The sequence below is a fragment of the Leptonychotes weddellii genome, chromosome 7 (assembly GCF_054177405.1).
Source record: "Leptonychotes weddellii isolate Sample4059 chromosome 7, ASM5417740v2, whole genome shotgun sequence".
NCBI classification, from domain to species: Eukaryota; Metazoa; Chordata; class Mammalia; order Carnivora; family Phocidae; genus Leptonychotes; species Leptonychotes weddellii.
Window position 1 is genome coordinate 49142232 of NC_138375.1, and position 20883 is coordinate 49163114.

The window sequence follows — 20883 nt, forward strand, 5'->3', positions numbered from 1 at the left end:
AAAAGGGTGAGGTAAGCCTAACACTCTCTTCTACTTCTCCTTAAAAGTGTTCTTTCTTTCCTAAGTGGGATGGGTACAGTGCAGAGACCTTTTGCATGTCTTCTGGGGTTGAGTAGATAAAGGACAGAGTTTGGGGCTTTAAGGAAGTCAGGACTTGAGAGGCCAAGTTTCTAGAGAGAAGAGAACAACAACAATCCAATGGGCCTGGCATTATGTGGTTCTTTCCCAATGGAGACATATTCTGGGTAGGCCAGAAGGCTAAAAAGGCCCACCATAGAGGAAGGGAGGCTAAAAATCTAAGCAGAGTTTCTATCAGAATCTGATTTTAGCAGTACAAAAATTTGGAGTTCAAGACTTTAAAATAGTTTGTTGTTATGTTCAAAAAAATAAGAATGTGGAGAATAAAACATTAGAATCAATAATGATTAATCAAATGGAAGTTCTAGAATTAAAAAAATAAAGTGGCAGTTATAAACCCAGGAGTTTGGTTTAATGGCAGAAGATAAAACTTACTACAGACAGATGAATTGAAAATGTTCAGATAGAAACTATTAGGGAAAATATACAAGAACATTTGAGATACATGGGATAGTACAAAAAGGTCTAACAAATGTGGAAAGTTCTAAAAGGAGAAGAGAGAATTGAATAAGATACATGCCGTCTTTAAAAATATAATGGCCAGGAATATTCCAAATCTGCTATGAGTGCAGATTTAGGAGGGTTTTCTCTAAACACCCAGCAGTATAAATTTTCAAAATAAAAAGCAAACACACATATACATACACATATCTTCATTATAATCTAATCAAAGATTAAGAGAAAATCTTAAAAATAGGAAAAAATTCCAAAGGTACAACAATAAGTGATGAATAAATATTTAGCACAAGTGATGGAAGCCAGAAGACATTAAGATAATACCTTTAAGGTAATGAAAGGAAATAACTTCTAACTTTAAAAATCAAAAGTGAAGAAAACTTAAGAAACAAAACAGATGAACATAGGGGAAAAAGGAGAGAGAGGTACATCAGAAAAGAGACTTTTAACTGTAGAGAACAGAGTGTTACTGGAGGGGAGATGGGTAAGGGCTGGGTTAAATGGGTGATGGGGATTAAGGAGGGCACTTGTGATGAGCACTGGGTGTTGTATGTAAGTGATGAATCACTAAATTCTACACCTAAAATTAATATTACACTATATGTTAACTAACTGGAATTTAAATAAAAACTTGAAGAAAAAATGTGAAGAAAACAGTATTTTCAGGAGAAAAGGAATTTATTGTCAGCAGACTCATAGTAAAAGAAAATTTTAGAGGAGTTATTCAGGGAGAAGGACAATCATCTCTTATAAAAGTGTGAAAATTCGGTAAATAATGAAGAACAATAAAAGTAAATATGTGGGTAAATCCAAATTTATATTGATTTACAAAACAATAAATATTATTGGAATAACAACAGATGACTATTATATAAAAGAGTGGAGAGGAGTAAATGGATTTAAAGAGTTCTAATATTCTTGCATTGTCCTGGTAGTGCAAAAGTACTAACTTATAGTAGAATTTATTGGCCAAAATGGTAGTATAATTTTTAAGGTAATTTTTTAAAAACTTTTTTTTTAAATTCCAGTTAACATACAGTGTAATATTAGTTTCAGGTGTACAGTATAGTGATTCAACACTTCCATACAACACCTGATGCTAATCACAAGTGTGCTCCTTAATCCCCATCACCTATTTCCCATGTCTCCCCACCCACCTCTACTCTGGTAACCATCAGTTTGTTCTCTATAGTTCAGAGACTATTTCTTGGTTTGCCTCTCTCTCTCTCTTTTTTCCTTTGTTCATTTGTTTTGTTTTCTTTAGGTAATTAAAAAAAATAAATATTGGATAACTAAAAAGCTAATGGTGGGTGACAATGGAATAAAATATGGTTGGTTACTTTACAAGAATTCAGGAAGGAAGAAAAAAAGGATAAAAAACAGATAGGACCATTGGAAAACAAAGAATAAGGGAGTAAATAAACCCAAATATATTAAGTCATGTTAAATGTAGGTAGACTAAGTCACCCAAGTAATAAACATTGTCAGTCTGGATAAAAAGCAAGCCCTGCCTATATACTATTTATAAGGGATATACCATAAATATTAGGACAAAGTAATATTGAAATAAAAGGATTAAATAAAATAGAAGAAGCAAACCACGTATAATAGAATGCTGTCATACAAACTTCAGAAAAAGTAGACCATAAAAAAAATTGCTGGATCTACAGACATTTCATAATTGCAAAAAGATCAATTTAGTAGAAAAGCATAACAGTTCTCTTTTTGGGTATACAATAACATAAAGAAAAGTATCAAAAAGTAGTCCACTTCACATTGGATAGTTGAAGATTTTGACAGACCTCTCTCAATACATATAATAGAAAATTAGTAGAAATACATAAAATTTTATCAATGCATGGCATGATGTAATTGATACCTGTAGAACACTATACCAATAATTATAGGGTTCATTTATTTCAAATGCACAGACCATATGTTGGTTCCTAAAGCAAATCCTTACAAATTCCAAAGATTACAATTATATATACAGAGTATGTTCTCCAACCAGACTGAAATTAGTGGGAGATCAATAACAAAAAAAAAATCTTTAAAAACTTAAGTTATACTTCTAAATAATCCTTGGGTCAAAGAAGAAATTAAAACAAAATTTAGAAAACATTTCAAACTAAGTGATAAAAAATACTACTTATAAAAACATGTGAGATACAGCTCTAGCCATACTTATAGGGAATTATGTAGCCTTAAATGTATATATATATTCTCTTAAAAGAGAAAGAGAAATTGAAAAGAATAATTTTATTATCAAATTAAAAATGAGAGAAGAAAACAGGAGATAAATTGAAAGAAAGGAAAGGAAATAATAGATAAGAAAAAGTAATAAAACAGTAAATTTGTATAGGGAAAAATCAGTAAAGCCAGTCTTCTTTTCTGAAAAAACTAATATAATTAAAATACTTTTAATCAAGAAAAACAGAGAGAAAGCCCAAATTGTCAGTATCAGCAATAAAGAAAATTAAAGCACTTCAGAGCCTACCGACATTGAAATATAAAACAGATAATATAAAATAACTTCAGGGGAGCCTGGCTGGCTCAGTCAGAACATGTGATTCTTGATCTTGGGTTGGTGAGTTCAAGCCCCATGTCCAGTGTAGAGCTTACCTAACAACAAAACAAAACAAGAAACTTTAACAATACATATTATAATTTAGGTGAAATGGGTAAAGCTTAAAAAAACACAGTTATCAAAAATGATACAAGAAGAAATAGAAATTTTTAACTGTTTCTCTATTAAGGGAAAAACATGAACCCTCAAAAATATATACATAAATTAATACTAAAATTTTATAAAAGAGAGCATTAGATACACAGATCTTCAGTAAATTCTTCCAAAAAATTTAAGAAAGAAATATCACTAGCCTTACCCATAGGATAGAAAAAGAGAATTTTTATGAACTCATTTTATAAAACTAGCATAGTCATGGTGTCAAAATTTGTCAGGGGCATTACAGGATAGTAAAATTATGGACCAAACCTTTTTATGTGACATAAGTGAAAAATGCTATGAAAATATTAGGAAACCAAAATAAGCAATGTGTAAAATATTACTTAGTATAATGAAATATTATTTCATTCAAGAATACAAGGTATAATATTTCAAGAGTAATCACTGATCTTCACCACATTTATAGAGTTAAAAAGAAAAAAGCATGATTATCACAATAAATAAAAAAATAGCATTTGATAAAGGTGAACCACATATAGATGATAAAAACCTCAACATAAATAAAGAATAAAAGGGAGCTGCGGCACCTGTGTGGTTCAGTTGGTTAAGCATCTGCCTTCTGCTCAGGTCAGGATCCCCGGGTCCTGGGATAGAGTCCTGCATCAGGCTCCTTGCTCAGCGAGGAGTCTGTTTCTCTCTCTACCCCTCCCCCCTGCTTGTGTTCTCTCTCTCTCTCTTTCTCTAGCTCTCTCTCAAATAAATAAATAAAATCTTTAAAAAAAAAAAGAATAAAAGGGAGCTTACATAATTTTATAGAATATAAAAAACCTATAATAAACATCTTAATTTAGGATGAATTATTGAACTATTTTCCCCTTAGATCCAGAATAAAACAAAGATGCCCCTGTGACCACTTCTTTTAACATTTTATTGGAAGTTCTAGCCAGTAGCAATAATGAAAGAAAAGGAAATAAAAGGTATAAATTGATGAAATAAGGGAAAAAAGTCATTATTTACAAAAAGGATTGTATACTGAGAATATCCAAAAATGTCTACAGGTAAACCATTAGAAATAAATTAGCAAATTCTCTGAAATCAAAGTCAAGACAAGCATGTGCGCATGCTTGCTCACACACACACACACAAACACACTTTTAAATATCACCAGTAAACAATCAGAAAATAAAATTTTGAAGCTATAGCATACATAATAGCAGAACAAAGTAAATAATTAAGACTAAGCCTATTAAATGATGTATATTTACATAGAAAATGACAAAATGTTATTGAGAGAAATTAAAGTGGTCAATAAATAGATGGATATACTATATTAATGGAATGAAAATATTGCAAAGATGCCCGTTTTCACCAAAATAATCTATTTGCAATATAATTTCAGTCAAAATCTCTGCAGGTTATACTTTTTTGTAGAAATTCGTAAGTGATTCTTTATATGGAAAGGCACAGGACCAAAATAGTCAAGGAATTATTATTGAATGAGAACAAAATTGGAAGACTTATTCCACCAGATAGTGAGACTTACAAAGCTACACAATTAAATGGTATACTTTTGACGCAGGATAGACAAGTAGAGCCCAGAAATACACCCACATATACAAGATCAATTGATTTGTGAAGAAGATGTCACTGCCATGCATTGAGGGTAAGGAGTAAGGGTGGTTTTTCCAATAAAAGGTGCTGGATCAATGGCATAGCTAAATGGAAAATAATGATTTTATTCCCTATTGACAAAATATACAAAAATAAATTTGGATTGTTGATTCAATTTAAAAGTTAAAACAGTATTCAAGAATACAGCATGGTTTACTTTGTGAACTTAAGAGAGGCAATGATATATAAAACAATACATAAAAAGCACTATGCATACAGAAGAAATTATTGATGAATTGAATTTTTTAAAAATTAAGAACTTGTTAACCCAAGAGAGTAGAAAAGCAAACCACAGGTTAGAAATTATTTGCAATACATTTATCTCAAGAGAGTTGCATCCAGTGGAAATTTTTTTAAAAAGATGAATTAGTAATGGTCAAATGACTTCAACAAACACTTTGCAAATAACTATGGAAATGTGCTCAATTAGTTATCAGGGAAGTACAAATTAAAATTACAATACAAAGCCACTATATACTCACCAGATTCTAAAGTGAAAAAGACCAACAATGTCCAGTGCTGTCCAGGAAAACTGTGACCAATTCCACAAGTAGGTCTAATTCTAATTCTATCGGAAATGCATACATATGTTCACCAAAAACATGTATTAAAAATGATCACAGAAGCACTATTTATAATCCCTCCGAACTAGAAAAATCCCAAACCTCATCAATAGTAAATGGATAAATTGTGAAATATTTATGAAATAAACTTACATACAGCAGTGACAATGAACAAATATATCCCTGCATGCAGTAGAGTGGATGAATCTTAAACAAAATGTGTGAATAAAGGCAAACACAAATTGGTCAATACTGTCTGAGTCTACTTACGTGAATTTCAGTAAGATATAATGTAATTTTTGATGCTAGAATTAGAATGGTGGTTATGTTGGGGAGGAAGTAACTTGGGAAGGAGCACAAGGAAGGCTTCCAGAGTAGGAGTAATTTTTTATTTCTTGTTCTGGGAGGTGTTTATGTGGGTATGCTCACTTTTAAAAAATTCCTTAAGCTATATATTTATGATTTGTGCATCTCTCTGAATCTGTTAAATGTCAGTAAACATTTAAAACCATAAGGATTTTCACAAAAGCTCTTGGAGGAATCTAAAGGAAAAAAAATCTTTTTTTTTTTTAAAGATTTTATTTATTTATTCATAAGAGACAGAGAGAGAGAGGCAGAGGGAGAAGCAGGCTCCCTGCTGAGCAGGGAGCCCGATGCAGGACTCGATCCCAGGACTCTGGGATCATGACCTGAGCCGAAGGCAGCTGCTTAACGACTGAGCCACCCAGGCGCCCCAGGAAAAAAATCTTAATTAAGAATCAGACTGCCTACATGGCCTAAGATGTGATGGGGTTTCCACTTAATAGATGCATTGGTTGGTGGCCTGTCCATTTTATTATCGTGTGGGCTTTCTGAACCTACCTTGGTGACCCTTGCGCAGGTGACTTAATCTTCTTAACAAGCAGTTGCTTTAAATATAGATTTTACTTCCATATTTAAAGCAACTGTGCTGAACAAAAGAGATGGATTAATTGATGCTTTAAAATCCTATAAAAATGCTGAATCCCTGCAAATGAAATCTACATCTTAAACAATCAATTTTCACAAGTGAATATATAAACTCAGGAAGAAACAGCCTGGCAAATTCATCTGGTGTTCTGTATAAATACAATTTTAAACTACCTTCAGTTTTTTCATGCTTTGCCATCTGCCGAATGGCTCTTGGAATGGAATTTTAATCTCTAATTGCAAATGCAGGGATTAAAAAGGTTACATTCAAAATGTGCTGCGAGACCAGCTAACAATTCAGAAAGAAAAAAAAAAAGTCTCTATCTGCAGGTTTTTCTGGCATAGATGTTTTCTGGAGATGATAACCTGGCACCGGGTCTTTCACAGTCAGAGTGGAAAAGGAAATAACCTGCTCCAGTTGGGTCTGAACTGTCTGAACCTTTGTATAAACTCCAGCTGCTTTTGACTATGGAGTCAGAGCAAGAATGGACAACTTTGCTCTTTCATTGCCTTAAAAATGAGAGCACTATGTTGGCTGTCAGTTAAACAATTAAAACAAAAAAAAATATACCACATTCTTTGCTTTGGTGGTGCCCAGCATAGATTTAGTTAAATGAAGACATAGAAAAACACAATCACAATTGGAAATGGTAAATTCTGCATATGACAAACTGATAACCAGACTTTTAAATTAGGTAGAAATTTATGAAACGATTTCAACTTAATTTTTGGTTTTGATATGTTTAATATATAGATCTAGATACCATTTCTCCTCCCTTCTGAGCTCTGTCTCATTATTTCTTCACCAGGCCTCTGCCCCTTTTACTATACTGCTCCTGTATTATACAATAGGTATATTGAAATATGCATGCATGATTCCATCCTTTTCCGTGCCTTTGTATAGATGGTATCTCTTACTTGGACTGGCCTCTGGACATTGGACAATGGAATAAAATTATGTACACTTCTAAGCTTTGTATCATAGAAACTTGAACTTGTTTTATTGTTCTTCAGTTGTTTTATATGTGTATATTTTTCTACTCAACTCTAGATCAAGGACCATCACTTCTTGTTTTATATTTCCTAATGAAAGAGAGAGATTATAGGGGACTTATAAAATAAAATAAAAGCCTTTAGGAAAAAAATCAGCAAAAGGACTATTTAAAAGTTATAATGCATAAATTCTTTTTGTGATGTAAAAGATTATTTCTGTGATATATTTTAATTCCCCCACGTTTTATGGCTTTTTTGAATGGGATACACACACACACGCACACACACACACGCATGTGTCTATTTCATATGTGTGTGTGTATATTTATATACATATACATATGTATCTCATGTATATGAAAATTGTCATTCTTTAATGAACTTCTATAGCACATGTGTATATATATATATTTTAAAGATTTTATTTATTTATTTGATAGAGAGAGACATAGCGAGAGCAGGAACACAAGCAGGGGGAGTGGGAGAGGGAGAAGCAGGCTTCCCGCAGAGCAGGGAGCCTGATGTGGGACTCGATCCCAGGACCCTGGAATCATGACCTGAGCCGAAGGCAGATGCTTAACGACTGAGCCACCCAGGTGCCCCGTGTATATTTCCGTAAATCTATTTTCCTTCCTTTCTCCCTCCTTAAATTTTTTTTAAAGATTTATTTATTTATTTGAAAGAGAGAGAATGAGAGAGAGAGAGCACATGAGAGGGGGGAGGGCCAGAGGGAGAAGCAGACTCCCTGCTGAGCAGGGAGCCTGATGCGGGACTCGATCCCAGGACTCCAGGATCATGACCTGAGCCGAAGGCAGTCACTTAACCAACTGAGCCACCCAGCCGCCCCCTTTCTCCCTCCTTAAAATGACCCAGAAAATCCAGTGAAATTAACATTACGTATTGTAAGAGCTGAAATGGGAAAATATTAGAGGAAGCTTAGGCTATGATAAACCAGCAAAAATCTTGCCTCTGAATATTGGCTTTGGTAAGGAGCAGTAATGAACTTAATCAGAGCTTTTTTTTGGTAAGAGGGAGCTAGAGGCAAAAATAGACCTCCAAAACATGTGTAGGATAAATACTCTTTTAATGTATATCTAGCAACTCAGAATAGTGATAGTGCAAAAGCCAAGGACTGAATGCTGTTATCTTCAGTGATCTCAGCTTTAGTCTCACTCATCCACAAGAGCTTACTCCAACTTTTGCAATGCAAATCTCACTTTTGAAATCCAAATATTACTTTAAATGAAGAATTCCTCCCTATCCACTCTCACCCAATTTAATTTGAGTACAATGTGAAAAAATAGCTATGAACTCAATAGTGATGTGGTCCACTACTTTTTTGTGTGACTTAAAAAAAAAAAAAAACCAAAAACCTTCCCCAAATCCTTAATTCTCATCCCCCAAACCTATAAATCTCTGTCCCTCTTAACCCACATAATTCATGGATCATTTGTGAAAGAGAATAAAACAAAACAACTTTTCAAAGCTAGAGTTTTGGTAAATCAGCAAAGGACCATTTAAGTCATTTGATAAACCTAGATAAAATGGTGACAAAGATGTCACTTGAACTTTAGTAACAACCTTGCTTTCCAAAGCAGCATCATTTCCACATAAACACAGGTCTTAATGATCACCCAAAATATCTGCATGGCAAGAGAGACTTCTCTATCCTTGAGATCATAAACTTTCATCTTTTCTGCCTCTGAATAAGCTTGTTGCTCTGCCTTTTGTTCGTTTAGCATTTTCTCGGTAGACACATTGCAGGGGTAAGGTGCTCTCTTTCTCCAGGTCTCTTTTTCTTGATAAGACCACATTTTCTCCTGGGACAACAAAAGTACACCCAGGGAGATCTGCATATTTTCTTCACAGTTGAATGAGCTCCACAGTTTGATGTAGCATTAAGTTAAGAAAAGAATCATTGCCTCCTAAAATATCTCTTGAGTGTCTTATGTTAGAGAAATAATTATTTGTGGAAACTTGTTAAAGAACAGTAAGGCAGACTTTATTAAGGACTACTGCAATAGATAAAGGGACTACTACATGGGGTTTTGCAGTAGGGGATAGAGATTGAGTTCCACTCTGAATATAACAAGGAAAAATGGGAATTTATAGCCAAGAAGCAGAGTGGAAAATAGTACTAAGGAACCATCAGGGTTAAGGAGGGATTTTGGCTAAACCAACCTAATAGGATTCTTGCTAAAGGCAAGCTAGGGTGGTCAGACATCACCTGAGGGATAGTAGGAGATGAGAAGAGTGATCAGGTATCAAGGTTGGATGATTCTGGCTAATCTGACATGACAGGATTCTTGCTAAAGTTGGGCTCCTCTGAAATAAATAATACATTATGTGTTAAAAAAAAAAAAGAAGAAGATAGTAGCAAGGGAAAAATGAAGCGGGGGAATCGGAGGGGGAGACGAACCATGAGAGACTATGGACTCTGAGAAACAAACTGAGGGTTCTAGAGGGGAGGGGGTGGGGGGGATAGGTTAGCCTGGTGATGGGTGTTAAAGAGGGCATGTACTGAATGGAGCACTGGGTGTTATATGCAAACAATGAATCATGGAATACTACATCAAAAACTAATGATGTAATGTATGGTGATTAACATAACATAATAAAATTAAAAAAAAAAATAGGTCCAAGGACAGGACCTACTCAAAAAGAGCTCAGAGGAACCTGAATAGTCTGGTCAAGGAGGAAGTCTTTGTCACTTTTCATCTTGACCCAGGAGTGTATAAACTTGAATTTGAGCAGGAGTTAGAGGGGGAATGGTGAGGAGTAAACTGCAGATTCCAAAATTCTGTATCTCTTTTCATCCATGGTAGTCACTTCTTTATGTGATCTGACATTTTCTGCTTTCCTAAACCAGTCTCCATGAAGCTGTAAAAAGGTTTCATGCTTAAATGTATAAAAAATTCATGACTCACACAAGCCTATAACCTCTATAAGATGTGTTGCAACTAAGATTATTTCTTATTCTGTGATGATTTTATAGTTCTAACAATAAAGAATTATTGACTTACCCTTAAATATCTAATATATGCAAGTATCATGTCTTTGGCAGAGTATATCTAAATTTTCTTTTTCTTTCTTTCTTTCTTTCTTTTCTTTCTTTCTTTCTTTCTTTTCTTTCTTTCTTTCTTTTTCTTTCCTTCTTTCTTTCTTCTTTCTTTCTTTTCTTTCTTCTTTCTTTCTTTTCCTCCAAAACTGTTCACCTTGGTAATGCCCAAGAGAGGTCAAATGGCATATTTTGCAAGGGAAACTTTAAAAATAATCTATGGAGCAATTCTGGTGGGTTGCGTTACTCTCCAGGGAAATCAAAAAACTTACTATCAAGTGCTAAGGCCAAAAGCAAAGAAAAACAAAACAAAATTAACTCCCCACCCACCCAAAAGCAAAATAAAACAAAACAAATGCAAAGGTCTTAATGATAGAAGGCATTATTAAAATAATTATTTGGGTTTAAAAATAAATGGCTCCATCTTCTTAGGCTGTGATAAACACACCCCACATTTTATTACCTATGTGTTTTCTCTTCATCTGGATTGAATTACTCTTGTTAAAAAGATTTGACCTAACTAATATATGCCTGGGGTTACATCAGAGTCGAACATACTACAAAGTCAGCTGTCAGCACAGAAACCCCAGAGAGAAGGGTGTGAAATGGAAGGAATAAATTCTCAGTGCCTGTTGAACTGGGTTACATCATCCTATACCGCTGAAGTGAAAAGACTTTGTAAAAGCCATGTGCTCCTGTCCTTCGTTAGTCTGTTTGTCAGAGTAAGAGGAGCTAGGATGCTGAAAGAAAGGCTTCAGAGTAATGGAGCATAGGTGGTAAGGGGAGGAAGAGTCTTGACCTTAATGTTTCAGGCAGACATAATGGGAAAGTATGGGTTGTGTGGTCAGGGACAAGGGGATACTGAAAGACCATGTTGAAAGGCTATGACTCAAAGGTTGTTTTTCAAGGGCTTTTCATTATTAATGGGTGATTGAAATGTGTAAAGTAGTTTGTGTGGTTGGTACAAGGGAGAGGATTAGAATTTGGATAGAAGAGTCACTTACATGCAGAGCTTTCAAATTAGCTACACGAATGTGAATTGGCAGCTACCAAGTCACTTGTTCTTTGTGTGAGATCTGTATCTTCTTCATAGTCCTGTTATATTTTCTGCCCAGACCTAAGCCCACCTGGTCAGATATGTGTACACACACACACTTCCTCTTCCCCTCTCTCTCTCCCCAGGATATTTGGGAGTCTTCATAACTTCGGTTGATGTGAAGTGACAATAGTGGATATATTGATTTCTGAATTTTTAATTTTTGCTGATGTTTCTGTGATACATGTTTCAAATAAAAGGCAGAACTTCTTCCTAAGCCTCTTCATTGAAAAATCTCTGGAAAGCTTTGGAATGTTCATTTAGATGTCCTAGTTTGATATGTGGTTCTATAATTTTCTCCTTCATAGGAAGAAACTTTTCTACTGTCAGATGGCTGTCAGAAGCCTCCCAGCTGTCACTAGGAATCAGGAGAAATGAATCTGAACTTAATTTGACTTTCCTGGTATCCTTATTGGTAGATATTAAAAGGACTGGGATGAATGTCCTAATCTTTGGTTGTGCAAATATGTGCATTTCTTTATTTCCCTAAAGCAAATTTCACAACAAATAACAGATCTCTTCTCTGGCACTTCGGCAATTCTGACAAATTTGAGAGCTACTACTTTCTGAAGAGCATTTGGAGGAGCAAGCCTAGTTTGCAAATGGAGCATATACCTAGTTTGCAAATGGCAAAATACATTTGTTGGTACTTGGGGATGAGGAGACCTGGCTTTGAGCATATCCACAGAAGGAACTTCTTTCTTGCATATGGGAAACAATATTTTAAAGTTTGACTTCTGTTCATTCACCAAAACTTTATTGAATACCTTTCACAGCGTCCGGCACTAGGTTAGACAATGGGGATAAAAAATTGAATATGGTGCTGTATTTGCCGTCAAGTCATTCATGGATATGATGGCTATTTGATGTTTTGTTTCTTGTTCTGAAAAATATGTGAAGAGTATCAACAGAATAGGAGCAAGAGTGCAATTAAAAAAGAAAAAACCTCTAGATTGAATGGGTTTTGTGTGTGTGTGTGTGTGTGTGTGTGTGTTTTCATTGCTTCAACTACTACATAGGCATCTGGAAATGAAACATGAACATTCAATCACAGAATGATCAGTGGGGTTACCAACGGTCCTGGTTTGCCCAGGATAAAGGGATTCCTGGGCCACAGGGTTTTCAGTGTGTAAACTAGGAAGGTCTTGGCATAATGCCAAGGTTTTCAAAGAAAGTGACATCTTGAACTGTTTATGTCTTTAAATGTCTTATTTTTAAGGGGAATATTCAATAAGAAGTTGATGTTTAGTCCTTTCCATTGAGACAAATTTATACAAGAGTATATATAGAATGTAACATTTAGTTTTAATAACATAGCTAATTAAAGTCTAATGATCATCAGTGAGTTCTTATGGGCAATCCTGGGTGGGGAAGTGATTGCAGCAAAGTAAGAAACAAGGAAGGCATAGAAGGCTTGTACATTCTTAGGGCACTTTTGAATAACACTAGATTTGGGGGAGAGGCAAGCTTTAGAAGACTCAAAATATTGAATTGTAACTGTAGAAGATACATTAATCACTTCTTTTTGTATTGGTTTTATTTTAAACATCCCGAGGAATCATTCTCTTTTCTTGGTTGTTCTTTGGGACAGTTCCTTTTGGAGAACTGTTTACTGCCCCTGGCTTGTTCATGCATACCAATGATACAGAGCCCTTCTATGTTCACTAAACATGAGCTCTTTTTGTTGTTTTTTGTTGTTGTTTATCTTTTGGCCCTGGCTTGAAGTTACATTTTGCTTCTTATCTATTCTTTGAAGAAAAATGTACTCTGGTCTCTACTATCATAAGAACCTTCAAAATTATCTAATAATATGAATATTCAAATTGTAGAAAATGTAAAATTTATACCTGTATAAAGCAAATATAAAATTTACACACTAATTAAATTGGCACAGAGAAAATCACTTTATTAGCCATCAGTAGGAAAGCACCAGTAAATATTTGGCCCCTAAAAATGAATAAAACAGTTGTAATGTTATTAAAGTAATTTAACGAGGAGGCCATTAGATGGGCTAGCTCTAATGCCTACCTAAGTAAACCAGAACCTCAGCCAGAGTCAATGTGCTGAAATCTGAGAAAATGAAATTTAAAAACAACCAATCACAAATAGCGAACTAGGCTCTCCCAGATAAGCCAATTGCTTTAGCTGTGGTCAATCAAATAATTTTCTTGCCTTGCTTTCATATCTTCTCTATAAAAACTCTTCCCCTGGGTGATGTCAGTGGAATACTCTTAACCACCTTTGGTTTGGTGCTGCCTGATTTGAATCTATGTGTGCTCAACTAACTCTTGAAAATTTTAATGTACATCAGTTTACCTTTTAACAGTGTTTTATGCTACATGACTTAGGTGTGCAGGAAAACATAATTTATTTTTGCATGACTGAACATAGTTTGCATCTTAGGTGCCCACTGGCAGAAAATATAGTTTTACATTTTGTAGCATACCTGTATTTTAATAGTCTCAAAATACCATGCCCGCTGAACTGATTTTGTCATAGATAATGATACAGATTTTGCTGTTTTTATTTAGCATTTTTACAGTTCACATGTTTTTAGAAATCCCTTAACCTGCAATGAAGTAATACTTTAAAATCCTAATGCTGATGATAATAAATTTACCTTTCTATGGCTTAAGCCAGTGATTGTCATAGTTGTGGTCCCCAGACCAGCAGCATAACTGTTACTTGGCAAAATTAGAAATACATATTTTTGGGTCCCAGCCCAGACCTCCTGAAATTTAGGTGGAGCTAAAGTTTGAGTACTTCTGGCTTAGGTATTTTGTGCTATGGTAATATGATGTTCTCAGTGACTCATTGCCAATATTTTCTCTCTTGAGAGATCCAGCATAAGAGAAATGCAGAGAAGATGACGAAAAACATTGTCATCCACATAGGAATGATATAATAATTCTCCTTTTGTCTTAAATGCTGTGAATATTTTCTGAAATTTGTCAGTGGAGTAGACACATTGGGCCCATCTAAGAGAAGATTTTTAAATGTATCTACTATTCATTAACTTTGAATGACAGATCTAAGAAAGTTTTAACTTTTATCAGAAGAATTGCAACTTAGGAATTTTTTTCCGATGAGATTTTTGAGGTTCAAATTAGCTTAGGGGACAAGAGAAGATAAATTGTTTTTTAAAAAAATATGCTAGTGTAGTGTTCTTTTAGACAGTGATAAGGTGTGATACCATCAGCATGCAGTGAACAAACCCAGATAAATGACTTACCATTTCCAAAAAGGTGAGGGTAGAGGGAATACTGGCTTGTGGGAGACTGACCTTGAATTCTATCTCTTATTTTCAAAGGGATTTCTGTTTTCCATTCCATTTGACAACTGTGAGCTGCACCTCAGTGAACTCTTTTTTTTTCTCAGTGAACTCTTTAAACAGAATATCAATAAAGATGCTTTGCTTTGCATTTGTAAGCCACACAGAAGCTACTCTTCTGTTATCTCTCACCTTCCAACTTTCTAACTATGCTTGGCATCAACAACAAAGCTAAGGCAGCTGATACGGATCAAAGAAGCAATTAAATGGAAAAGTTTCTTTTCTCTTTTGTCCTTACTGGATAAGGTATTTTAGACATAGTGAAAATAATCCCTTGGGTGCTGAGGTAAAGCAAGATGCTTCCTGGAAATCCTGTGCTCCAAATCTTACCTGATAGTCAGAAACTCAGAGATACGTGGAATTTTTTGAAGGCGTAGTGAGAGTAAAATTACAGTCTTTTTCTTTTCTGAAAATAGAGGGATAGATGGTGAATTACTACATATATATAATCACTTTAAAATGAAATCTAAAAATATGCTTGTTTATTGCACTGCTTGACAGTGGTATATCAGCAAGACTAATGGTACAGCTAACCACACAAAATAATACATATGCAGATATATTTTTTCCACGTAATGAAGAAATCTCCCCAAAGTTTAGATTAAGAGTTTTTGTTCTAAGCAGACCTGTGAAATTGTAGTGATTATCCATTTATGGATGATTCTACTCAAGTTCAGAGAAATTCAGCAAGTTAACCAAAGTCCACAGTCTGCCATTGGTGGGTGTCAAGACATATTCAGGTCTGCTTGATTTCAGATGTCATAGTCTTTCTGTTCCAGTACAATACTCTGGGATTTTGGGTATTTAGAGAAGACCTCCCTCAAGAACGAAAGCTGCCTTTTTCCTTTTCTTTCTTGCTCTATGGTCAACCTAATGTCTTATAATGAGAGTTACCCAGAGAATCATTCTAAGATCTTGGTGGAGATTACAGTGTTTCTGAGAACTCAGTCTTTTTCTTTCTTTTTTATTGTCTAAGAAATTCTTCTTTTTTTTCTTCTTCCTACATTATTTTTTATTTTCCAAGTTTTCTTATTATGTTCAGTTAGCCAACATATAGTACATCATTAGTTTTTGATGTAGTCTAGTTCAATTCATTAGTTGTATATAACACCCAGTGCTCATCCCAATACGTGCCCTCCTTAATACTTAATCTTTAAACCACATTTAGAAATTGTACCTGACATTTATTAAGAGCTCAGTAAATATTTGTGAAGTGCACATAGTTCATTGGCTTATAGAGGATGCAATGAGATTTTTACATTTTTCTTTATTGGGTGGTATGAGAACAAAAACAATACTTTTCATTTCAGCTTATCTCCCCCTTTTCCTCATAGAGCCCTAGGGCCTGAGTACTAAAGTACTTTTACTGAGCTCCAATATTTTGATAATTCAAAACCACACTTCTGTGAGAGTTAGGTCTGTGGGGGCCTTTGGGATTCAGCCTGCCAGCATTTCAATATTGTGGAAAGTGAATGTTGAATATTTATTTAACACTAATGACCCCCTACTCAGGACTTCCTTTGTCAGATATAGTTTTTATTGTTCTCTGTCATTTCTGTAACCTACAGCCATGTCAGTGATATTAAATATAAGAAGTCTTTTAATGTAGTTCACTGCTCCTCACCCTCTTTATCAGAATTCTAATTGATACTCTGTAGTCTTTGCCTGTGCATACCACCTATTATAGAGTTATTTCTAATAGACTACATGACTCATCAAATTTACTTTTGATTTCATCAACTCTGTAATTTGTTTTGTACAATTGTATACATATAAAGCAACTTTGTATTTATTATTTTGCATTCAGAATAATAGTAGTATAAATGAAATTCATAGCAATTCAACATTGATGAATTATCATTAACTATTATGACAACTATATACATAGGGGGGAAATGAAGAAAAGTATGTGTGTATGTGTGTGTGTGTTTAAAAATAATTATACCAACAAATAACAAATCACATTTAAAATTTATTTTTTAGTCTCATTACAAGGAGTGAAAAGAACATTTTCATGAAACCAGGACCTTTATTTTCTCTCCTTTTGGTTCCTGCTATTTATTTTATTTTTTTTTACCTGTAAATAACCTTCAGTTCATGGTATCAAAATCTCCTCCAAAGTAACTAAGTTAATTGTGAAATTATGAGTAAAACACTGTTTTTAGAGGTAGGAAATAATGATCCAAATTGAATTAAGTACCAATAATAAATACCAAAATTCTAATATTATAATCATGTAAATATGACATGGAGAAAAAGAGAGCAAATTTAAATTATCACATCTATAAAATTTACTTTTGAGCTGTTCATTGAAGGCTTGCTGATGTGAATAGCCACAGATTAAGTCTGATTTTCAAGGGTAGACAATAGATGTTGATTTGGCTGCTTGGTATCCATTCGTCCATCTTCTACTAATTGTATCCCATTTCTCCTCTGAGCTTCCCACTATCCCCAGCTTTATTTCCAAGGGCTTCTACGGGGTTAGCTCCATTCCTTGGTCATGCATGGATTGATTGCATGGCCTGGGCCATTAACCAGCATCTGGCATTCCCTGGGCAACTGTAATTGAATCAGGAGCTTCCCTCAGCCTATTCAGAACCATTCAGAACCAACAATGCCATGAAACCTTTCTGGAAATCCTGGAAGAGGGTATTTCATTCTTTCCTCCTGGACTTGTAGTTGAGAAGAGAAGATCTGAATTTGATGCAGTAGTCATCATAGAAACATGAAAGAGGAGCTGTCTGAGAACAAAGCAAGAGCACAGAAGAGAGCAGACCTGGGTCAGAAGAGTGTCTGTGTAACATCAGGATGTATCTGAAGTAAGTGCTACACTTTGTGCTTTCCATTCACAAGAGCCAATAAATTCCCTTTTGGCATAAGATCATTTGATTTGGACTTTCTGTCATCTACGACTGAGATCCAGTATCCTCTGGTAATATGAAGAGAGCATAGAGGGGATGATAATTCTTAAAGTTTCTCACTGTAACTAAGAGACTGGATTCTCATCAGAGATTGGTAGTAACTTTCCAGCATACCAGCAAATCCTGGACCTGCAACAATGCAGACATTATTGAAGAAATGAGAAATTTCTGTCATGTGTGAAGGCACATCTGCTATAAAGGAAGTAGCCGACCACAAACTGCCTTTATTCTCCACGTTGCCTTGAGCACAAATTTAGCTAAAGGCATTATTGATTTGAGTCTAGGTAGACTACGTAATACGTTGTTTTTTTTTATTTTCTATAATTTAATCAGTTGTGTTGGTGATTAATGGGAAAAGACTTCACCAAAATGCTAAAAGTTATGGTAGGAACTCTATTATAAGAGAACAAAAAGAGAACTCTAACGTAATGTTAATAATAATAATAATAATGTTTGATGAGTGTAAGCAAACTCATGGATTATTTTAGGGGCTCTGTGCCAAGGGGGAACATATTATGGAAGTGGCTGATCATATTCTGGGTCTTCTTTGAACCTCACAAGGGATATTAGAAATGAAGGAACTAGTAAACTAGAGAAAAAAATGGGGACTTCTGATTTCTAGTCTGGCATGTAAGGAGCTTTGAAGTCACCACTTTGTCCTAACAAGTAAAAAAGGTGAATAAACTCAAAAATCAATAACTCTTCTTAGATTTGCTAAAGAAGTGAAGTCACAGGGCAAACTTTTGCCCCCAACACTGGAGAGACAGGCAGAAAATACAGAGAATCCCAGTTTACTAGAGCAGAAACTCATGAGCAGAAATCATGGAACCAGTGGTCAGGTTGGAAAACCTGACCTATTGAATGGCTGGAGGTTCAGTGTGAGAGTTAAGAATTCAGGAGGGAAGGGCAGTCATAAGGGGTACATGAGTTATACCTCAAGGAATTTGACCCCGTTCCCCTAGTGAAAGTCAGAGAGAGTATCTTTTCATGGCCTAGGAAGGGAAAAGTAACCATTTTGAAATAAACCAGAGTAGTCCTTTCTTCTTAACAAGACTTGCCCTCAAGAAAAACTATTTTACCAGAGCCTAAACTATTGGGTTTTCTTCAGAGTCTAACCAACCCCGGGGGAAAGGAAATACTCAACTGTAGTCTGTTTGAATTGTCCTGTACACTTAAGGAGGGAGAAAAACGGAGAAGCACTTAAGCAGTTCACAGTCCAGAGAACGCAAGCTAAATAAAAGTCAGAGGCCTAATCATAGGAGTATAGAAGGCTTCTACTCCCCCTCCTCCATGCTTTACTATGACATTACTAAAGGCCTATTTATTGCAATTCCTTTTTGCCAGTACATTATGTCCAGGTACTGAGATATACTAAATTTATAAGACATACTAAAAGGCAAACAACAACAACAGTTTGTAGAGATGAAGCAAGCATCAGAACCAGACTCAGGGCAGGGATGTTGGAATTATCACATTGGGAATTAAAACTAGCTATGATTAATATACTAAGGGCTAAAACAGGTAAAGTAGATACCACATAAGAACAGATGGGCAATGTACACAGAGAGATAGAAATTCTTTTTCTTTCTAATTTTTATTTAGAGAGAAATTCTATGGAAGAATGAAAAAGAAATGCTAGAGATAAAAAACACTGCAAGAGAAATGAAGACTTTTTAAAATGAGCTCAGTAATAAACTGGACATGACTAAGGAAAGAATCTGAGCTATAGGATGTGACAGTAGAAACTTCCAAAACTGAAAGCAAAAAGAAAAATATATTTTTAAAAAGAACAATATTTGGGGGGGGGAGGAGCAAGATGGTGGAGGAGTAGCAGACCTAAATTTCGTCTGGTCCCAGGAATTCAGCTAGATAGGGATCAAACCATTCTGAACACCTACGAACTCAATAGGAGATCGAAGAAAAGAATAGCAGCACTCTCTGAACAGAAAAGTGACCACTTTCTGGAAGGCAGGATGTGCGGAGAAGTGAATTTGAGGTGATATTCAGGAAAATAGATGGCGGGGAAGGGGGCCTCTGTCAGCCGGCTACTCGCAAGTGATAGAGCCGCGGAGCACAAAATCGGAACTTTTAGAAGTCGGCTCCGCTGAGGGAGGTCGCTCCAGTGGCTAAGCGGGGGGTGGAACCCTCGCCGGGACACTGTGGTCTCAGGACCCTCGGGGTCACAGAAAGACCGGGGGTGCCTGAGTGCGGCAGAGCTCCCAGGTATCGGAGTGGGGAAGCCGGCTGCAGAGACGGAGCCGAGGAGTGGGCTCTCAGCTCGGGGTTGCCATAAACCATGATCTGTGGCAGTTGGGCCACTACTCTTCCAGCAGAGACCCAACAAGTGGCAGATCCAGGGAGACTCACCTTCCTCCCCCGGGAGGAGCAGTGCAGGAGTGCACTGCAGGGATCTGCTGGGCTTGGAGACTCCACACAGGGTCGGGTGCCAGAGATAGAAACACTCAGTCATAGGCTGGGTGAACACGGAGTGCAGCCGGAGACCAGGTAGATGGGAGTGATTGACTGCTTTTCTCTGGGGGCTCACTGAGGAGCGGGGCCCCGAGTTCTCGGCTCCTCCGGGGTGGAGATTGGGAGGCCGCCATTTCACTCTCGTCCTCCAAAGCTGTAGGGAAAGCTTGCAGGGAAAAAAAGCTCCCGAGAGCAAACCCGAGCAGATTACTTAGCCCGGACCGGGCAAGGGCGGGGCAATTCTGCCTCCGGCAAAGACATTTGGGAACCACGGCAACAGGCCCCTCCCCCAGAAGATCAGCAAGAACGGCCAGCCAAGACCAAGTTTACCCATCCATGAGAACTGCAGATTCCAGCGCTAGGGGAATACTGCACATAGAATTCATGGCTTTCCCCCCGCCTAATTCTTTAGTCTTTCAAAGTTAATTTTTTTAATTTTCTTTTTTCTTTTTCTTTTTGTTTTTTGAATTTTTCTTTTTCCCTTTTTCAAACAACATCTTATCAATCCCTTTTTTAAAAAATCTTTTTTATTTTTCATTTTTAGAGTCATAAT

General features: G+C 35.9%; 1 long non-coding RNA gene across 1 annotated transcript; it reads right to left on the bottom strand.

Moving 5' to 3' along the window:
* Positions 1–2997: 2997 nt before the first annotated feature.
* Positions 2998–20654, bottom strand: LOC145722604 (uncharacterized). Its single transcript, XR_014146972.1, has 2 exons — positions 20229–20654; positions 2998–3216 (listed from the first exon to the last, which is right to left on the bottom strand). It is a non-coding gene; the product is annotated as an uncharacterized LOC145722604 (long non-coding RNA).
* Between the last annotated feature and the right edge of the window lie 229 nt (positions 20655–20883).